The sequence below is a fragment of the Capsicum annuum genome, chromosome 6, assembly GCF_002878395.1.
Source record: "Capsicum annuum cultivar UCD-10X-F1 chromosome 6, UCD10Xv1.1, whole genome shotgun sequence".
Classification (NCBI taxonomy): domain Eukaryota; kingdom Viridiplantae; phylum Streptophyta; class Magnoliopsida; order Solanales; family Solanaceae; genus Capsicum; species Capsicum annuum.
In genome coordinates this window covers 226,026,028-226,036,075 of record NC_061116.1, presented here as the reverse complement: position 1 = coordinate 226,036,075, position 10,048 = coordinate 226,026,028, and the positions used below count along the sequence as shown (strand labels likewise).

Below are 10,048 nucleotides of genomic sequence, written 5' to 3'. Positions count from 1 at the left end.
ATCTTATGTTCATACCTCTGAACAACTTGCATATTTGTTCACCAAAGTTTTTCCTTCTGGCCGTTTTCGTGAGCTCACTGCCAATCTTCACGTTCATTCTCCCCGTTCAGATTGAGGGAGGGTGTTGCAGTTATCTTCTTGTATCCTAGTTTTAGTAGAACTCTATTTTGTATTTATTCTTGTACTTATCTGTTAGATAGATATATGCTGTAATTCCACTTTATAAATATAGAAATATAGAATGAGCAAGGCTCACACTTTAACCCTTCACTTTATCTATTTCATCTATTTCTTCTTGTTCTTCCAATCATTTGGATACCCTATCAATTTGTAGCAGTTTTCTTTTGTATGACCTGAGAGGTGACAGTAGTCACACTTTCTACTCTTGTAATTTGTGTTCCCCTATCCATAACCATAATTGTGATTCACCTGCATAGCAAGAGGTTCTGATCTATCGTGCACAGCAAGCATACATGCTGAGTGTTGTCTCATCCTCTATGAGCATGGCATAAGATTGATTGAGAGTAGGAGTTACTCCCTTGAGTAAGATTTGCCTCCTAGCTTGATCGTAGGACTCATTCAAGCCACTACAAAATTGTAGAAGTCTCAATTGACGCATATGATCTGAGTACTCTTGGGACTTAGGGAAATCACAACTAGGATTAGGAACCAGAACATCATACTCAATTCGCAAGGTTTTCAACTTAGTAAAATAAGCTGAGATTGAATCAGTACCTTGAGAATGAATATTGGTTTCACGATGCAATTGATATATGCGCATACGATTCACATTGTCATATCTTTCCTTCAAATCATCCCAGACAACACTAGCATTTGTAGCATACACGATCCCAGATAGTAAGCTTTCACTCACAGTGTTCATGATCCATGAGAGGACAATAGCATTGCATCTTTCCCACTGTTCATGGAGTTCCTCTCTGTATGACTCCTTGTTGCAAGATCCAGTGACAAAGCCATACTTTCTCTTCCCTAACAGAGCAATTCGCATAGATCGACTCCAAAGACTATAGTTTTCTGAACCAGTTAATTTGATTGGAATGAGTATAGTTCTTGAACTATCCAAAGCACCAATGAAGAGTGGATTTCTTTGATCAATTTTAGGTTCCATGAATGAAGAAATTGAACTGCAAAATCAACCAAACTTGCAGAGATGAAAGAACAAAAAATAGAGAACATACAGAGGTCTTAAGAATTCTCTGAGAATATGAGGAAAAAGGATTGAAATACTCTCAGTATTGAGCTCGTGTCTCTGATACCATGTGAAATTCAAGCATTACAGCTTGATAATCCATGAACAAGGAAGAAGAAAGGAGAGAGTGTAGTTGGGAATTTTATTCTTCATCATCTGTACATTACAACATTGCAGCTATTTATATACTTGAGCTAAGATAGTGAGCTCATTTCCACCTTAGTGAAAGCTCATCATAACTGACTAACCACTGGCCTAACAACCTCTAACAACTTATTATTGCTAACTGACTAACAATCGAGAAGCTTCCAGAACCTTCCATCTAATGGATCAGTTAGTGTAGTGTGGTTCTGTACAGTGTGCATCATATCTTGAGATCATACTTTGAGCTTGGATCAGTAGTTAAAACAATCTTTTTCCCAAACTTCAGTAGCAGCTGAACCTTGACACTCTCCATCTATCACACATTTTCCAAATGTTATGGGGAAGAAAAAGTAACGTGACAAGAAGTGCTACTTGAATTTGTATACAATTTATCTTCATCAGCTCGATAAGTACTACCAATTTGGTTATTCATAGTAAGAACTGGAATATCATCTTGCCGAGCATTAGATGTGGTAATGATGGGCGACAAGGTTAGGTAATTCGTTATAGCTTCTTCTCTTTGACTTCTCCCTCCACTAGAAAAATAATCGGAAGGCTTCCAACTAGGCAAAATTTTCATTATTAGATAATCAGTGAAGTCAGCAATAAAATCTACATCATGATCAGCTAGTTCCAAGTGTTCAACCATCTCGGCTGCAACTAAGAGTGCAGTGTCAGTATAAAGATAAAAATTGAAGTGTATATTCCTTACTCTGCCTAAAAAATTCGAAGGATTTTAACAAACAAACAGACAATTTTATTCCAAAAAGCCAAAAGAATTAAAATAATAATGAATTAGAACGCATCTACATACCTAAAGGGCTTTTAATTCGCAAGGTCAATGAAACTGAGTTCTCATCTTTCTTCTTACCCGTCAATTTAAATTCATTATTCTGATGAAACCACTGAAATTCCAATGTCGGAGCATAAGGACTTCCACAATGGGAGTCTATATAAATTGATTGATTATACTCGGAATCTACATCCATTGAATGAGGTGCAGATTTCAATGAACTTAATGATCTTGGACTTTGATAAGGTGAAAGTTAGAAACAGACTATGGGTTGGCTCATTTAAATTCTCAATCTGAAGAAATGGATCTTTGAGAAGGTCCTTGGCAGGCAGCCTCAGTGAAGTAGGAACCAGGCATTTCTCGATGAATGCTTTGATTTAGGGATCAATACTTTGCCGAGGGAAGCAGGTTTAACACTCTGAGAATAAATAAAGTTGCTTCGATTCACTAAAACATGTAATGCCTACATAACTTAAAGAAGAAACTTTATCAAACTTACCGAGCTAACTTTCTTAAAAAGTTGAGCAAGATTTTTGCATTCACTGTAAGGATCTTCAAAGGTTACTAGTTCCAACATACGCATGCCGAAGGAATATATGTCAACCAGTTCATTGTATTCATCTTTGTAAAACTCTGGGGCCATAAATTCCGGGGTCCCTTCAGAGGAATAGATAAAGTTAGTGTCTTAGAAGAGGGGGCATTATTTCAATGTATGTCGATACAAGAAGTATCCATAACAATACTCTTAAAAGTAGGCTGCTCCGTAATGGTAGCCAATCCAAGGTCCCCAATCTTAATTTCTCCAGTATTTCCATCGACAAATATGTTGTCACACTTCAAGACCCTATGAATGATAGGAGGGTTGTAACTGTGAAGATAATCTAACCCTTGAAGTACCTGCCTGCCCAATTCTTTATTTCCTTCGTATCAACACTTCTATACTTCTTGCGGTATCTTACAGTACAATTTACATATTTATTGTATGACAACACAATTTGTAAGCAAAGAAAATGAGGAACTATGAGAAACTCACTGCCTTAGGTTACCAGATGTGAAGAGTTCAGTGATCATGTTAACTGTTCTCTTCTTGTCATCAACCCATGAGTCACAGAACTTCATTATATTGCCATGCTTCAATTTTCTAAGAAGATGTATCTCCGCATATAGCTTTCCCAACTTGTCAGGTGACTGCAAAACGTCCTCGACTTTCACTCGGCTCCATGCGCCTTCAATACCATCATGTAAGTCAAATGCCTTGTAGCTGAAACACATTTTTTTTTTTTAAAAAAAAAGAAGACAAAATGCTTTATGCTCTAAATACACAATTAGTGCTATAGAAAGGAACAATAAAAAATCAACAATTAAGTTTAGGAACATACACAGTCTTGAATGCACCCTTGCCCAAACTGTAGAGGAAAAACAAGCAGGTGATAAATATAAATAATTGTCAGTGAAATAACACTCTGGAAATATAAGAGATGTCTTGCACCGCCGTCGTCGCTTGCTTGGCTTTTTCTTCGGCTTCGGCTTTGGAAAATGATCGATGAAATCTTTCTTTTTGGACAAAGTTTATATGACAAAAATTTAATCCTGAAATACCAAAGGGAAAAATGAAACTTTTCTGTGTGTTTTATCCTCCAGTGATACGTATGCATGCAGTGGTTGATATTGTTTTGAAATGCAATGCATAAACGAAGAGATGCTTCGTAAGGGATGCAACCCTTCAACGAAATAACACACTATTTCGCGTGAAATGGTATGTCTATTCGGAAAAGACACATTCTTTGGATGAACAGACATGAATTTCCTAAAAGATCACACCTTTTTAAGTGAATCATTGCGACCTTTTCGAAGAGACATCTGATAGGCTATATAAACCTGCTGCTTTCATCCACAGGTCTAGACATGAATTTTCTGAAATACAAACTCTCTTCTTGTCTTCAAAAATATTCTGTGTGATCAATCAAATAGTTCAGTGAGTTCGTTGAATATAATTATTTGAGGTATCACTATAGTTGGATTGAAAGTCATTTTATCCTGTGAGGAAGATTCCAAAACCTCGGGTACAGTGAGGGGAATTATTCCTTAAAGACACTCCGCGAAGTCGGGGGACTTGGCTTTACATTTCTGTTTCATCTTAATTTCTGGAAAATAAAATACATTTCTTAGAAAGATCACTTTGATCTTGTGTTGAGGGTGTTTTTGTACTTTGTACTGTTCTTATTTTTAACTTGAACTAGTGTTGAAGTTGTTGTGTCAAATTACAGATTCTTATACCCGAATACATTGAAATAAATAACACAAAAAATCTTTCAAAGAAGTGTGTTTTTTTCCAGAAATTTAATTAGATGAAACAGAAATGGTCAAGTCCTCGGAATTCACGGAGTATCCTTAAAGAAATAATTCCCCTCAAGTACTCGAGGTTGCAGAATTTTCCTCCCAAGAGAAAATGGCCAAACAAACCAACTGTAGCGGTACCTCAAACAATTGGAATCTCTTCAAACTCACTCAAAGATTTGATGATCACACGAAGTATATTTTCAGAAAAAAAGAAGAGTTTTATTGCAGAAAAATTTTCGTACCTAAATTTGTGGATAAATTCAGGTTTATATAGCCATCAAGTGCTCCTTACGAAAGGTGGCAATGGTTCATCCGAAAAGGTGTATCTTTTGGAAGAGTCATGTCTGTTCATTTGAAACAATGTGTTTTTTTTTTAAACAGACACAACTATCCGAACAGTCACTCCTTTTCCAAAACAATGTCTTTTCCTCAAAGGTTGTGTCCCTCCATTTTCCATTCACACCAATTGAACCCAACATAATTATGTATATGGCTTAACAATTATGCAGAAGGACCAAAAGTTCAAATCAACTTAAGAAGAAACGACTTATGAGCAGTGTAATATGCTTTTGTTCACCTTTGCGCTAAGACCACCTCAAAGAATCTATGTTGAGTATAATGTGCTATATATGCTAAAACGGGAAATGAGTTTAATTTTGCAACTGGACATAATTTATAAAAAAATAACAAGAAAACAAACATTTAAGCATAAACTAACATAAACAATTGGGCTATATTCTGATGACAATATAAATTCTTAATTTTGGAACGGTTGCATTCCAATAACACTGTAGAAATGAAGCAATGTCCAAAATTTTAAGGCATAAAAAAGAAGTAACACAAAAAATAATAGAGAGTAAAGTTAATTACCCGAACATATCTACCCGTAGGGTCTTTCTCTAAATAATGATCTTGGTTAACGGGTCAATTATTAGCACATGGACCAAAGAATCCACCGCTTCCAACTCTAACTCCATTTCCAGAATGATAAGAAGATCTGAATCCAGCCCCGAAACTAACTCATTACGATAATCAACCAAACAATAACAAAGAAAGAAGAATAAGGAAAAGTAAAAAAAAGAAGAACAAATTAAGACAAGCCAAAGCAAGCAGAAATTAGAGGATAACAGGATATTCAAAAAATGTTTCTGCTGCCTAGACAAAGATGATGAGCACAAGTTTGCATGTCGATAAATGCCTCGTAAAATGATAATGCCGATCGCGTGTGGAATAATCTTCGACATGATCGGCATTCGAACTCGAGGCTAAACAACTAATAATTATTAGGTTTTTAATGAAAAGGAATTTAATATAATAATGTGAATATAATATATATCTTATAATAAAAATATAGATGTACACACACACACATATATATATATATATATATATATATATATATCTATATATATATCAGAAACAACCTCTCTACTTCTTCGGAGGTAGTGGTATGGAGTGCGTACATTTTACCCTCCCCAGACCCCACTTGGTGGGATTACACTGGGTTTGTTGTTGTTGGTGTGTGTGTGTATGTGTGTATATATATATATATATATATATATATATATATATATGTGCATGTATGTATATACACCACCAGAAGTTTCAATGAATATCACTTTTGCATTTGTCATGTAGTAACCTTTTTACTCGTTGCTAGAGGCTAAGAAAAACGCATCGACTTGAACCCTATTTGTAATACGATTAATTTTTTATATATATTTAAAATCTTTCCTTATTTTTAAAGTTAAATTTTTAGAAAATCTTTCATCACTTACTTAAAACTTTAAAAATTTTGATACTGCTTATATTTTGCTTATTCTAACTCTTTGCTTATAGTTTTCTTATTCTAACTCTTTCATATTTATTTGTAGATTTTTTCAAATCTTCCTAAATTCAACTTTAATTGATTTAATAGACGTTTGGCCATATAAATATTTTTCTTTTTCCCAAAAAATTATTTCACTTTAGTGAAAACAACAATCTTAAATTAAACAGTATATTGCATATCATTCTTAAACAAGAAACATAAAGGTAAATATATAATACAAAGCATAAAGACATCAATACGTAATTAATACAACCTACACAACTAATCCTCCTTTTTTGAAGACTCTCCACTAAACTATTCACCTTCTTCGGAGGTTTCCTCATCTCCTACCCGCTCAACCTCTTCTTCCGCAATATTAACTTCTTCAAATATATTTTTCGAGAGATTCAAACTATCCAATAAGTCAACGTACACAAGCTGGTAATCAATCTGCATTTCATTCTGATACACAGTCTCCGGCACATTCTCAACTTCCACCCCTCCAATAGGCTTTGTTTTGATTACAATCCACCAATTAGACTTGTCATTGCGCAACAGATAAAGAGCATTATACAATTGTTTAGCATTTTCTCAAGAACAAATGGATCGTAAATAGGATACAGCCTATTGTGCTTCACTTCAGTACTGTTATACACCTTATGTTCTCTTGTGCCTCTTGCGCTTAGATCAAACCACTTGCATTGAAAGAGGACAGTTTTTTTTTATTGGGAAACAAGCATACTCCAGTTCTAAGATCTCGTGTATGATGCCAAAGTAATCAACATCATCATCACCCTTAACCCAAACACCACTATTGTTTGTTTTCCTTGTTCTGAAGTGTTGTTCGGTGGAAAATTTAAAATAATTTACTGTGTATTGGGACATTGCATGAGTTTCAACTGGACCCAAAGAAATATCTCACAAGAGCTGATCCTATGTGGCTGCATTTGGGAAATGGTGTACCTAAAAATATTATATATATATATATATATATATATATATATACATATATATATTAGTTGAAAAATGTGTAAATGTTTAAACTTTATAGAAATATTAATACACTTACGAACCTCATTTTTAAACCATGTTGCAAAGGATGCATACACTTGATTTTCATAAAATTGAGTCTTAAATGAATTCAAGATCCAACATGCGAAACACAATTAGTTTCTTTAAAGGAATGAGTAAACAAATAAGATATGTTAAAATTCTAATCTCCTTACTTCAGAAAGGGCTCAATTTTCGGGCAATTCAGCAAGACATACAAAGTTGATAATTTGCACTCCGTTGGAGTGAGCCGATGACTTATGGTTTTTTTAGACTGACAACCAAATTGATTGAAAATTAATATTGGTTGCAAATCAGGCTCATTCACATCGTCCTGATGAGTTTCTTGAAAAAGCAACTTATTCACGAAAGTAGTATGAACAAAATTGAGACGTTTCTCTTGTAAGATATGCCTCAACTATGGATCATTCCACCCTATGTTTGTTTTTGGCACCCCGTTTCAATTTTCCAATTGCCCGACACTATCTTACGATTACATGTTTACTATATTCAAAAAAGATATGTATGAATTTAAATATGTTGCAATTGCTTACCTTTCAAATAGATACATCCACCTAGTTTGAACTAGATCTCCTAGCCAAGCTTCGTGCACAAGGTGAATGAGAAGATGTTCCATCACATCAAAGAACGCTGGCAGAAAAATCTTCTCCAGCTTATTGGTGATAACAACTATATTACTTTCCATTCGCGCCAGATTTTCTTCTTTTAATGTGGTGGCACATAAGTCTTTGAAGAACAAACTGATCTCTGCTATTGATTTCCATATGTTTTCAGGTAAACCAATAAAAGTAATTGAAAGTAATTGTTTCATGAAAACATGACAATCATGGCTTTTCATTCCATGCAAGATTCCTTACGCCATATCAACCCTCTTTCCCAAATTTGAGGCATATCTATCAGGCATCTTCAAACTTTGGACCCACTCACATATTTAACGTTTTTGGTCCAACTTGAATGTAAAACTAGCCTTGGGATTAAGAACATTGCCATTGGGCCCCTCCTATAAGTTTAATTCTCTACCTTTGCAATATTCTGGTAATTCAAGTTTGGCCTTAGGATTGTCCTTTGTTTTGCATGTGACATCCATAACTGTGTTGAATAAGTTGTCAAAATAGTTTTTCTCAGTATGCATGACATTAACATTATTTCTTAGTAAATTATCTGGCCAATATTTTAACTCCTAAAATATACTCTGCATAGTCCAGTTATGCGAAACGCCATATCTATCAAGCCTGTACAATGGTCTTTCACCATCTTTAGGCAAATCCTGAACGATCTCCAAGATGTCATGACCAGACAGCCTTGGCAGTGGACCATCATATTCCCTTCTATTCCTTCTGAATGCATTCTTGAGTATCCTAAATTCATGATCAGATGGTAAGAAACAATGATGACAATCAAACCATGAATTTTTTCTGCCATGTCTCAAAGTGAAAGATTTTGTTTTTTCCATGCAGTATGGACAAACCAGTTTTCCAGCTGTCATCCACCCACACAATATTCCATAGGAAGGAAAATCATTAACAGTCCATATTATATATGCACACAGATTGAAATTCTGTTTAAGTGAGAGGTCTCAAGTTTTAACACCTTTATGCCACAAAATTTGAAGTTCATCGATCAAAGGTTGCAAGTAGACATCTATTCCGCCTTTTGGATTCGCGGGCCAGGAACAACACAATTCAGAAATATATAGGGACTAGTCATTAGCATTTCAGGAGGAAGATTATAAGGGATGACAAATACAGGCCAACATGAATATGGCGCAACATCAACTAAAAAAGGAGAGAAGTCATCCATACATAATCCCAAAAGAATATTTCGTGGCTTCTTGATAAGTTGAATCAAAATTCTTCCAAGCCTCTCCATCATATGGATAACATGGATAACACATAACACCTGTAGGACTTCTATTTTCAATGTGCCATCTCATATGAGCAGCTGAGCTGTTTAAAGCATACAACCTCTTCAACCTTAGTATTATAGGTAAATAATGCATTGCCTTAATAGCAATTAGATTTCCACTTGAACTACACTTATATCGAGGGTACTGACAAAACTTACAGGACTCTGGATTAGCATCTTCCTTAAATTTTAACATGCAGCCATTTTTACAACAATTAATTCTAATCGATGAGAGACCTAACTTTGACACCAATCTTTTCGCCTTATAGAAAGAATTAGGATACTCCAAACCGGGGTCAACTAACTCTTTAATAAGGTCTATCATTGAGTCCATTCCTACTCCAACAATATTTAAGTAAGATTTAATACTTCATAATCTAACAGCAACAGATAAACGAGAGTGCGAACACCTGTCAAACAAAGAATGACTAGCAGCATGCAATTGTTCATAGAATTTGTGCGCTTCGCTATTAGGAACATGTTTGACATATTCCCTAAAGTCGTCCCCATGTTGCATCCCAAAAGCATCGTGCACCATTTCTGTCGTTCTAGTATCTTGATATTCATTATGCCCGACAGACCTACTACTTTCTCCAACAATAAAGTTATTTTGCGCAACATCACCATGAACACCATGCAATCTTAAAAAGTCCTCCTGAAACCCCCTTCTATAAAGATATTCCCTTACATCTTCTTTATTTATAAGATTTATACCATCACATCTAACACAAGGACAACGAATAGCCCGAAAATGTATCAAAACATCAAGTGTCTT

The 10,048-nt window shown here is 35.0% G+C and overlaps 1 pseudogene; it reads right to left on the bottom strand.

Annotated features, from left to right (window-relative positions):
• Positions 1-451: 451 nt before the first annotated feature.
• Positions 452-8,053, bottom strand: LOC107873760 (annotated as a pseudogene).
• Between the last annotated feature and the right edge of the window lie 1,995 nt (positions 8,054-10,048).